This window comes from Protomyctophum parallelum (assembly GCF_964188405.1).
Source record: "Protomyctophum parallelum genome assembly, chromosome: 5".
Taxonomy (NCBI): Eukaryota; Metazoa; Chordata; class Actinopteri; order Myctophiformes; family Myctophidae; genus Protomyctophum; species Protomyctophum parallelum.
The window spans coordinates 27,738,960-27,752,134 of NC_139702.1; the positions used below are offsets into that span (position 1 = coordinate 27,738,960).

Below are 13,175 nucleotides of genomic sequence, written 5' to 3' on the forward strand. Positions count from 1 at the left end.
GTATAAAAGTTATTTTCAGTCTGTCCTAATGGAAGCAAATATTCTCTCGAGTTGTCCTTGTGACCCACTATCTAAGATTTACATAATTACGTACTGTAAATACGATAAAAGGTGCTATGTAATTCATGTGTGCTGAGGATCAGAAAGTTATTTAGGCCTACAGGGTTGACCTGAGCCAAAAAAGTTTGAGAACCACTGTTTTATTACACGGCAATCCTTAACTCTTCTGTATGTAGTTGTGTTTGCCGTGTTCATGAATAATGTTCTGTCCCTCCATAATAAACATGTAACCATGTACACCAAACCATGTCTAAATCTAACCAACTGTACCTAACCTTAATCAAAACAAATGACATCAAAACAAACCCATGCCTCAACGTAATAACGAATAAACAAATAACCTTATGCCTAAACTTAACCATCTGTAATATCTAAGCTTAATGATTTCTAACTTTATACCATAAATGCAACCATGTCTAACATAATAACAGGCATATAGGCATAGATATTACTTTCTAAAAAATATATCTTTGCTACCGGGAGTTTAGCTCACAATCCAAGCTTTGCTATTCCAATCCATTCTCTTACTACACAAAACGGCTAAACAAAAAACATGGCCTTTAAGAAACACTATGGTCAAGCAGTTCAGTTTAGGCGTCTAATGTCTGGGCACTGACTGACCTTATAGGGACGACAGTGGCTCAGGAGGTAGAGCCGTTTCCCCGGTTTGATCCCCACTCATTCTGTCTATGTGTTTCGAAGTGTCCTTGAGCATGATACTCTTAAACCCTAATTACTCCCGATGAGCAGGTGTGAATGTGCACAGCTTAACAAATATGCTATGGCGTTCCATGGTTTTGATGTGTGTGAATGGCCAAAATCGCCCTATATATTTACTTCAATTTAATTCAAACTTTATTCAAGACACTCACAGGGGGGTCCATAGGGCAGAACAAAAAAACCATATAAAGCTATATGTACTGCAGTCCATTTACAGTATAGGCCTGTTTTCAGAATTCTTCTAGCTATGGCCTCTCCTAGATAATTCTCATGCTCAATAATCTTGAGGGCTTGTTTCGTACCTACGTACAAGGCAGCCCATACCTGATTTTTTCAGCCTGAACAATTACAGCCTTAGTGTTAAGGGACACTTAGGGGTATATTTTTACTCTCTCAGTGTTAAATTACCACTGAGGATTTCGCTGTGTACGTTAAATTGCAAGGACTCATTTAGAGTACTTTGACAATGTAACATACATAGCTATATCTAAATAGTGTTTAGATACACATTTCTTGAGAATGATTTAGAGTTGCCATTTTAAGCTTTCCACAAGTCACCTTTGGGATACCATGCAAGCCATATGGAGGAAAAAAAGAACATTAACCTTGACAAAATGTTGTCCTTTTCTGCCGGTAACCACTAAGCTAACCATCTGGTGCTTTGTGTGTTTTGTGGCTCAGATGCGGCTGGGTCGCAGGCATCAATATAATTAAGCGGTCATGGTCTAGTTTGCCGGTAGTAACTGTATTAAAGTAGTAAGTAAGTTCTTTCTAGCTTTTCCCCCCCTCATTTTTACTTATTTTCTCTCAGAGGACAGTCATACAGAGAGCTTTGGAGTGGGTGTAAAAAACATAGTCTTGCTGAACTAGCAACAAGAGCAATCTTCTTAAATGTTAATGTTAGAAGTATGTTCAGTAACTCAGTGGAGAACGGAACGAACTGAATTTGTAACCACATGAAACCTAGCATCCCGATGCTGTACATTTCATAGCTTACTCCTGTAATAAAAAAAATAGCCGATGCTTTGTGAGCTTGTAGATTGGCTATTTTTTGTGAAGAGATATGGTGTCAAGTTTGTCAACGAAAAAAAAGGATGGGGCCAATTACAGACTCCTTGTAGTGCAGGGGCCAACACTGATATTTTCACAAATTGATACCAGGTGACTGAGGTGACAGTAAAATGTACCGGTATGTCTTTTTGTATTCCTACATGTCTCTAGTTTATATTTCGGTATGATACATCTTCCAATTCAGTAGCTTTAATGCCAGTTATATGTGACCGGTCCATACCATTAACAACCGAAATATGGCAAAATGTTCAATCAAAATTAAGTAGCATGTGACGTGTCAAACTAGGGGGTTTTCATGATTCTGAATCCATTCAAAGCATTAGTTTTGCAGGAAATACACTCCTTGGCCTAAATTCGGCCATAGCCACTTGCCCAAACCTATGGCTGTTTTTAGCCAAATCTGTCTCGGACCCTGGACTATGGCGACCCCGTTCAGGGTTTGAGTATAGTTAAGAAATGTCGTCGTACTGTGTCGGTACAGGAGCCTGGAGGAGGACAACACAAGGCAGGCGTCAACATACGACAGCACATGCGACACGTGATAACTTGGCCGTGATATTTATCGCCATGTCAGCGTCATACCTTTTCTAGGAAACTATATACACGATCGCAACTATTCAAAACATCTGCAACAGAGCTATAGGGTCCGCTAAGATTTCACCCTTCTTCACTCCCCTGCCAAACAGATTATAGTTTCAGTGGGATTTGCCAGATAGATAAAATGGAATCCGCATGAAATAAAACACTGACATCCACTCTCAGTCCGTGATATTTCCAGTGAGAGAGAGAGAGAGAGCAAGCAGGGAGTGCGCCTCCAGTCTCAGATTTACAGTCGAGAGGTCACCGGTGGAAGTGGAGCTGGCGTAGGGTGGTGCAGAACTCTATCCTCATCTCTCCTGTTCTCCTGCTTCTCTTCCACTACCCCCCCCCCCCCCCCCCCCTTCTCCTCTCGCCATCCAATTGCAACGTATTATGAGCTTGTAGATCAGCTATTTTCGGGGCATGCGAGTGACACCGTCATGCCAATTATAATTCAGGCTTTACTTCATGTGCCTATGTTTCAATGCACAGGTGATTGTGTCCTGTGTAGTATTTGCTATATGCCATCTCCGCAATCTATATAGGCCTACTAATAGTGAAAATAGCCGATCTACAAGCTCACAGCGTATCACATTAGACGCTATGAAAGTGGTTATACAACATATGGAATACATGGAATTGCGTGTCAGTTCCTACAAGAATGTGCCTTTTTGTTCATTCTTTTGAATTCGGTAAAGAAACACGTGTTGCAATATTAGTGCAAGAAGCTGAAATGCCTCAACCAATGACAGAGTGCAAATGTCTTTTTCATAAATTAACGTTAGCGGTACATTTAATTCAATCCATGTGCACGTTGACAACAAAGTTCTAACATCTTTGGTATTCCATCCAGAAATGTTCTTGGAAATTACTGTAACCAAATGGACCATTTCATCACATTTTTATAGTGTTTTACTCTGCAGGTAGGCCTAGCTAATTTCAACAATAGTTATCAACACCACCTTGAAAGTTTGAGATTCATTATTATTGTTGTTATATCTGTATTATTATTATTATTATTAAATATTAACTAATACAGAATGTCCATAAGCCATTTAATCATCAGATGAATGTACATTACATACATTTTTATCAGAATACATACTGTATATAGGCCAATTAGAAATTCACCAACTGCTGTTAAACACCCACACATTTAAATGTCTCCTTGTGCATGTACTGGCTTGGTTATATGGTGTCCTTGCCCACTAATAACCAAATGGGCAATACACTCTGCCAGTAACCTCGACACATGCCAATAACTACTGCCAATAACTTAAGCTTGCACTCAAAGTGTTCTTGTTGGTAGGCTATAGTAGTAGTAGTACAACAGACAAAGTTCTCTCTGCCCACTTCCCCAGACTTACTGCAGGTTTACCACTTAAGCTTTACTGTGTATTTATAGTATACTTGGTCATATAACAGTGGTGAAGATAGCAGATCTACAAGCTCACAATTGCATTGTGACACGTTTTTCCCCTTCTCCATTTTCGAAAATGGTTGTCTAATAATAACATGCCCAAGATATATTTGTAATGTTTATGGATTATGGATAATACAAAAATATATAAACGCAAAACACTCTTATAAGCAACTGCTTCATATGACACAGACGTATGCCTACTTTATACTCAGTCGTGCAAGGGTGCCACACACACACCGAGATAGCAGATCTATACAAGCGACGCAGTGTGAGCTTGTAGATCAGCTATTTTCAGCATGAGGCACGTGTCGTATGACTAAATATAAAAATAGCAGACCTGCAAGCTCGTAGCGCGCCACTCGGTGGGAGCTTGTAGATCTGCTATTTTTTCAATAGCTAAAGCATAACATAATGCTAACACCAAAAGGGGTTTCCGCCCCAAAATGGTTTAAAAATAAAGTGTGCCAAAGTGCCGGAGGGTTCAAGTTGACATGGTCAACACTGCTTGTGCTCTTAGGATAAAACGGGGCGTAGTCGTAATTGAGAACCGCGCTCAACCTCCAGTCCTCTCTTCATTCTTCTTTTCTTTAATCGTAACGTCGCGTTAAATAAACACGCTTGCATTTGGCACACAGTGACTGTGTATATATATAGGACAGTGGTTCCCCAAAACGCTTTAGCTCAAGAAGAGCCAAGAGAGAAATTGGACGTCTCCTCCCCGGGACCCAAACTATAGTGAAAATAGCAGCTCTTCTACGAGCTCGTTTATTTTCGGGAAAATCTTCTTGAAATAAACAAAATGTAGATAAACAATTTTTTTTAAAGGGGTATATTTATACTCCCACTGATCCCACTGATACTCTGATCGTCTGCACCTTTGTAAAATTGACATACACACGCACACATGTCGCTCTAAGTAATTAGTCTCATGTCGCGCAGCTGCGCATAGTTTCTCCCGGCGGATCCTGCCGGGAGCTGCCATAAAAAGCATAGGTGAGTTCCAGGCTACGGTGTAGGAGACGCACGGCGCGAGGAGCAGCACGTGGTCATAAAGCATCCATAACGAATGGAAGGGAAGGAAGAGAGACCCCACAGGCAGCATGGGCAGATCAGGTTGTCAGAGACCATATTTAAAATCTGGGTCAGAGACCAGGCCATAACCCCTCTCTCTCTCTCTCTCTCTCTCCCTCTCTCCCTCTCACCGCCTCCGTGCAGCTCCTCACCTCTACTTTATGCAGAAGAAAGCATAGTATATTTACTTTTGAGACACTTTTACTCTACTGCAATATTTCCAATTTTTGCTTCTGCTCCACTACATCTCCGAGGCAAATATTATACTTTTACTTTATTTGAAACCTTATAGTATAGTATAGTATAGTATAGTAGTATAGTTACTTTGTAGATTTATTTTGGATTATTATTACAAAACATGCATTACCCAATTCAGCCCTATATATATATTTCGGCCGATCTACAAGCTCACAATGCGTTGGGATGGGACGCATTGTGGGTGTGTGTGTAGATCTGCCATTTTCAAAAGAGTTTTAAACATCTGAAAACTTGTGAAATGGGACATTCTGCATAATGAGTACATTTCTACTTTTGGCACTAGATTTTGATACCAATACTTTTGTAATCTTACTCAAGTACATTTTTCCAAACGGACTTGTAACAGAGTATTTCTACATTGCAGTATTGGTACACTTCTTGTATATCGTGCCTTCTGCCACCGCGTGACACCCGAGCCATCCATGGTGGCAGCCAAGCTGGGGTGGGTTTCACGTACGCACCGTAGTTAGAAAATCATATTAGGTCCATTGTAAATCAACAGGGTGAAGATACTCTCTCAGGGAAGGTGCCATTACTAGCTTCACCCTGCTAATGGCTGGCTGCTCAGATGGCTCAAAACATGTCGCTCTCGCTTCGCAGCGCGTTTCGAGTTTGTAGTATCTTCTATACTTTTGATGCTTTTGTGTGGCTCTGTAGTATGATCAAGTAAGTAGCCTTGCAGAGCCATGGGGCCCATAGGGGCAGGAGCCTATCTCCTGTTTCTGTAGCTTGAGGCAGCTTGATGTACAAGTACACCCCCTGGACATGACGCTAGTACGTCGCAGGGACTTACCCCCAATCCAACCTGAAAGAGTGGTGGCACTCGGAAATAGTTCGTATAGGTATAGGTGTAATGGACTAATGGTGAGCAGGCTGGCCACTGGCCAGGCTGACCCCAGAAGAGGCAGAGGAATTCCTTCTCTCAAGTAAACTCTCACAGACTGCTGGTCATAGTATAAACAATATACACAGTGAGTCCATGATCGGTGATTATGGCAATGAATAACAGTTGGGTTTCCAGAGGCTTTCTGACTCACGTTTGGTTCATGGACGCACACAGTTGGAGGGTGAAGAGAGAGATGGTGCTGGAGGTTGGTAGACAACAAGCCGGTGTGGTGAAGCATGCATGAATGAGTGAGTGCATCTAGTCCTATTTGTAGCCTCCCACACCTGTGCGCAGTGAGCAAAGCTGCCAGCCACTCAGCCTTAATTGATTGCAGGATTGGCAGGGAGGCTCCATGGGCCTTTTCACACAACCCTTGATGCTGAGTGCCAAGCAGGGAGGCACTGGGTCCCATTTTTACAGTATTTGGTATGACCCGGCCGGGGATCGAACCCCGACCTCCCAGTCTCGGGGCGAACACTCTAACCACAAGGCCACTGAGCTGGTGTATAGTAGGATCAAGTAAAGCATTTATTTACGGGGGGGAATAAGTTAAAATATGGAAATAAGACGTTTCTGCCCGACAGCAACGATATACACTGGGCGTCGAACCCATGGGTATACGATTCCCATTCCCACTCAACTGTGGCCACTGAATGTATAGCCCTCGTGAAAGTCACACACACGTTTTACTCACTGCACATACAGTAGCATAGTAGTGCATTGCATATAACGGTAAAAAGCTTTCATTTTACGCACATGGGGCCTATACTACCAAGAGAGAGAAACACTGTGAGATATTGGAGAAAACGTTCTGTCCTCTTTTCAGCTCTCAGAACACGGAGCAAAATTATTAATATCCTGGTCCAACGGAGGGCAATGAGATCACTGAGAGGCATGAGTTTAGCGTTACACAATGTGACTGAGTTCTACTTTATGCATAAGAAAGAATATATAGCTTGCAGCTCTCGCTGCTTATTGTGCAGGATCGATTCAGAACAGTAGAGGTACAGTGAGGACTGCAAAACAGCCATTATTATGATGACCCTCTGGAGCTTGGAGTCAGTGATAGAAAGTGTTTGGCCTGGTTTCGGTTCTACTTTGGGTCTCGCACTGTGGTCGCCTCTAGAACTCGCACACATTGTCAGCAAAGGATCCTGAATATACTACATTGAAAATCCACAATGGCACATGCCTGTTTTAATTGTAATAACAAAGTCCCCTCTCAAACCCAGGTAGCCTATTGTGTAAAATGTCTGGAATAGCGGTAAAAACAAGAGCTAGAAATGCATCAAACCTATCATAACATAATGTATATGAAATATCAGTGTTATACCAGGAAATAAGCCTGCGATAGAAACACTCCTCACCAATCTATATCCCCCAGCATACATACAACCTAGCCTGGCATCATGGCATGGCCATGATCGGAGCCTAAGGAAACATTAATTCGAGCTCCCGCTAAACGAAACAATGATGGCATCACTAGTAGACCTCCGTGGGCCTCAGTAGACCACGAGGTATGAGTATACTTTTAGTATACTTTTGTTTGAGTATACTTTACTTTTGTTTCAGACAAGAGCAACAAGAGCCGCTCTTCTTTGCTCATGTTGCACATTTAGCTGGCACTCGGCACCGTATATATACCGCCCCCTATGGGAACAGGTGTCCAAGGAGTTAAGACAGCCGAGGCCAATAATACCAGGCTTGTAGGGGGTCTGAGAGTCTCTTAAATAAGTCTGTTAGAAGGTCCTAGGTGACAGAATACCACTTTCTTAGGAGAAGAGGCTCTTGATCAACAGGCCAGTGCCCAAATATGTACATCCTCTGGGCAGTTAGATCTGTATCCAGTACTACGGATGAGTTCTGTGGCTAAAGTCTGATAGCGGTTTACAGTGTTATTGCGATGATCAGAATACGCTTACAACTATTGTATAATTCCATTTTGCCAACCACTCTTCACACCAGAATTCATACAAGCTCACAACACGACACGTTGTAGTATGAGCTAATAGATCTGCTCGTCCCATCCCCATCCAGTATATCCTCTGAGGGTAACTAGATAACTCACCCTTTTTTTACAACATTGATCATTGATACATTCTCTAATTGTGTAGATTAATCGTAAATTAACTTAAGTAATGTAGATGTTTAGCAATAATTTAACTTTACACTCGTCATTTAGTTGAGGACCACCTGGAACCCCCCCCAAGGACCAATGGTGGTCCCCGGCCGGACCACTGGTTGAGAACCACTTCCTTAAACAGATCGTTTTCTAATACTCTTATCAACATGGCAGTATATTATTAATGTATTATACATGGTAAAGGGTGAGTTATCCAGTATTCCCTCTGAGCAGTTAGATCAGAACCTACTACTGTGCGTTCTCTTGGCAGACGGAGCGAGCACTAAAAGCACAGCTCAACAGCTATAGTTGCTGTCCCACGCCGCCGACGATGACAGTCAGAGCAGAGCCTCATCTGGCTTCGCCAGAGGCCCCACGGAGGAGAAGTCCACGAGGTCAACTTTCCAAAGTTCAGGCAAATTGATCCAGAAAGTATCTTTGCAGAGCTGTCACCAGCTCAGAAGGCTGTGGGATCAAATCGCACGAGGCTTTCGATCATCAGTGCATCGGGAGATATGGCAACATGTCAACGCTCACGCTTAAAAAACCCACCAAAGTAAATACAGTTCTTGGCCAAGAATCTTGAGAGGGTAGAGAGAGGTAAATAAAGAACCTGTTTTTCACACAGAGGAGGAGCCTTGCTCTCAAGGACCTTCACCCCCCCCCCCCCTCCCCCCACACACACACACACTCTCACCACTGCTTTTCTTTATTCCTTTATTGGTTACTGATCCTGTAAAATGTTGGATTGAGCTCGATTGATTTTTATGTGAGAAGGCATGCATGCGTAACATACAGATAGGGCTGCCATGGACAAGGGAGTGAGAATGTAGGCTAGGTGGGAGCCTGGGGGGGCATTTCAGTTATTGACAGCTGTATAGTTTGTGTGCCAAAATGCATTGGTGCTGATTAAGGACTCAATTTAATCTATGCAACAGCTTTTTTATTCAGTATATTAAGAGTATATTAATGTCGTCGTCCCCCCTTCTTTTAAAACTGTATTGGAAATAACCTGATTTGATTTATTTTATAATATGGCAGTTTTCCTATACTTCCATACTGTGCAGCTTTTGAGCCATCATGAATGCTGGTCTATAGTGTAGCCTGGGTAAACCCACTCCCCCTGCTTACCCAGGCTAGGTCTAGTCATGTGACACCAGCAGCACTGGAGTAGATTTGAGCTGCATGTCTGTAGAGAACCTGCTGAGATCTGATCTGAGATCTGCCAGGGACCCCTACTTACTGTCACTGTGATTCACACCTCCGTTCAGCGCGCGCGCACGCACGCACGCACGCACGCACGCACGCGAACATGAACATGCACACACGCACACTCACACTCACACACGGCACATGGATGGAACACAATGCCCCAAAATAATAATAGATTTTCGAGTAAAAATCTGATTAAGCACACAGACTACCCAGTTTGGTATATTGATCTCTCACACACACACACACACACACACACACACACACACGGTCCATCTCTTAGGATGATTTACACGTTAGCGTTGCGTGCGCATGTCTGAGAAAGAGAAGAGACAGAAAAAAAACAGCGATACAGACATTTGATATTAAGTATAGAGTATAGAGCGTCGTAGTCCCGCCCTCCCCTCGTGAGACCCGGAAAAGACTTTTCAGAAATGTATTTATTTAAAGACGTTTACGCCGTTGACAAAGCCAACTCTTGTTGTGACAAATCATGACAATAAACACAATGTTTTGGGCCAAACAAATAATTAAAACGTAGAAAAAAACGGCAGGTTACAAGTTTACAACACTTTATTTGTTGTTTTTCTTCTTTGTAATTATTTGTTTGGTCCAAAATATTGTGTTTGTTGTCATGATTTCTGATTTGTCACGACAAGAGTTGGCTTCGTACGACGTAAATACTTTATGAAATGTCTATATGGGGAAAAATGCATTGGGATTCATTTCCTGGGCCTGGCGTCGTCATGAAAGGGGGCGGGACTGCAACGCTCTATGCTGCATGCTTGTTTTCAGACATGTATGTACTCTCAACGTTCTCTTTCCTTCCATTATGCATGCAAACAGGATATAACAGGTGTCCCATCCCAGGATGATGACATGACATCCTAGCAAAGCTTTGATCCTGCAGCCTTCCCGTTTGTCACCGCATGGGACTGAGTCATTTGAAAATACCGAAAAATATGCAAGTATATATATGACAATAAAATGTGATGCCGTCTGTTCTTAATGATGAAAGGAAATGCCTTTGGTGATTGTCTTCATGTGTATTTTCAATACAGTATTTGTAATTTCAACCCGAGTGTACAAATGTGACCACATTTTGGTGACATTCGTAAACTCTCAGCTTTGTAAATTAAGACTGAGGATTTGCGGTGTGTATTTGTGCTATGTTTTTGATCTACTGCAGATTATGCATCCATCTATTGAGTATCGGCGTGCGTGCGTGCGTGCGTGAGCATGTCTCTGTTGGGTGTGTGCCGACGTTAATCATTGGAATGTTGATGTGATCCAGAGTTTGCACATTAAAAGTCCTCGGCTTTAATTTAACCCAGAGAGTGTCCAAGGCGGACCCTCGCGGGTCCGTCTTGTACACTCTCAGGGGTTAAATGAGAGCTGGTGATTGTGACGTGGGTGTGCGTGTATGGAGAGTCCCTGGGAGCAGAGTGAAGGTCCTGCAGTACCGAAGAGCCATGACCCGCGGACTCTGTCCACACCCACTCACAGCATGCTTTAACGGTTAAAGCATGCACTGCACTGCAAAAATAAAAATATATTGAGGTAAGGCCTAAATGGGTTAAAGTTTAACCCATTTAGGCCTTACCTCAATTTATTTTAATTTTTTCTGAAATAAATATTTTCACGATTTTTCAAAAATAGCAGACCTACAAGCTCGTAGTGCGCCACTCAGTGGCGCGCTATGAGCTTGTAGATCTGCTATTTTTCAATAGCTAAATTATAACATAATTTTTAAAACACATGTTCCCGCCCCAAAATGGGCTAACCCAGAGGTTCCCAAACTTTTTAGAAACTCACATAGATTTGCTATATTCTATGGAATTTCTTAAGATGTTTTTCTTTTATTTCTTCATGAAATTACTGGAAAAATAAATAATTACATTTGTTTTTAATTCATTAAATGTTTGGTTTTTTTGGGGGGGGAAATGTTTAGAAATACTTTTAAATAATTATTAACTAAATGTATAGGAAACAAAAAAATAAAGGGACCCATACAAATGTGTCTGTGACCCACAAATGAGTGCTTGAGAAACTGGGTAAGCATCTGTGTAATTCTAGATGTTAGTGTTGGCTATAAAAGAAAATCAGACCAGTCTGAAGCGAGTGGTGCAACAGCACCCCATATTGGTACTCTAAACATCGGGACACAGGGACATATAGTCACATAGGTTAGACATAGGGACAAAGCTGTTCCTTGGAGTGGTTGCAAAAAGTGTTTGAAAAAGATTGAATAATTTTGAAATACGTTTTGAGAAGCACTGATTTAGAAGGCCTTTTTAGAATCGGCCTCAGGTCTCAAGCAATGCTGCAGTAAACAGAGACGCACAACAAGCACACTCACACACACACATACCGGCCAATAAGACATAGAGACAAGAAACACACAATTCAGCTAAATGTAGCCTGATCCAGAACTCCTCTGCACGCACGCACACACACACACACACACACACACACACACACACACACACACACACACACACACACACACACACACATTCCTCTCACAGAAAAATGCAACAAACGCATCCCGTTGTCCTGTGTGGGTTGCCATGCAATGAGGAGCACATGACACAAATCGGGTGTGGAACTCGACCTCTTATCACACAAAAGCATCCCACAGAGAGAGCCGTGGGGGGGGGCATGTCTCCCCGTCCGTACGTCGGCATAGTCATGAGTTCTCCATCCCGTTTGCCACGCTATGTCTCGTGGTTCAAAAGACCATAAAAACGTCTGAACCAAAAATCCCCTGTAAAAAAGAAAAAAAGGGGGAAAAAAAGAAACGCCGTAAGAGCGTGTGGACAATAAATCAACCCCATTCGCCCCAAGGGGGGTGATTTGAGCTTAAGAGGAGAAGGAAGCACCATGATAAAGTTGTTTTCTATGGCTTTATATAGTCCTAGAAATGTACTCTTTGAAACTTTGTCACAGAATGTCGAAAGCTATGTGAGGTCTAGATGTCCCCCAATTATAAAAGATTAGCTTATATGGGATTTGTGATTTTTACACTCACTTGCATCATGCGTCTGGGGGTCATGCTGAGTGTTAAACACATATATTTCGACGACAGGAGATCACGTATCCCACTTTCTCTCGGAGAGCAATCTCTTTTCAGTGTCTCTCTCTGATGAAATCACGCAGCTTACAGCAGTATACTGTACCTGTCACGGTGATGTATGTCTGGATTTCACCCCTATCAAGGTCTGGATCCTGTTATCTTGTATCTGGATCTTGATATTGTAATCAATCAATTCTTGACGTCATCCATCGTCCTGACAGAGGAGGCATATTGCAACATATTTCATGTAAAACCACTTTTTTTTCAACACTATTGTATTTTCCCTCACCGACATCAACGATCTCAAAATAAAACGTTATGCTTTAGCTATTGAAAAATAGCAGATCTACAAGCTCACGAGCTTGTAGGTCTGCTATTTTTTTTTAAATCGAAGAACGACTGACATATAGAAACATAGCTTTTTCAGAAAACTGTCAGGATGTAGAAGAACATTTTTAGAATCTGATCTCAGGTCAAAATGGATTAATACAACTTTGGCTTAATAAAACTAAGTTCCATAACCATGGCACAACTTCTGTTTTCAAAGTATTGGCAAAAACGTAGCGCAAAGTAGAGCAAAAGGAAATGAAAATGAAAAAAAAAAATGAAATTATTTTATAAAGCGTCACCACCACTGCACATCCACACAGTGCCCACATGCGCTCGCTTTCATTTGGTTTATGAAGGGAGCAGTCTG

The 13,175-nt window shown here is 42.0% G+C and overlaps 1 long non-coding RNA gene across 1 annotated transcript in view; it reads left to right on the forward strand.

The window, feature by feature from the left end:
* The window catches only part of LOC310858794, a 32,115-nt gene extending 21,160 nt beyond the window's left edge, over positions 1–10,955 (forward strand). Inside the window, exon 3 of the long non-coding RNA XR_014569227.1 lies at positions 10,249–10,955. This is a non-coding gene — a long non-coding RNA (uncharacterized lncRNA). The remainder of the gene's footprint in view (positions 1–10,248) is intronic.
* Positions 10,956–13,175: the final 2,220 nt, after the last annotated feature.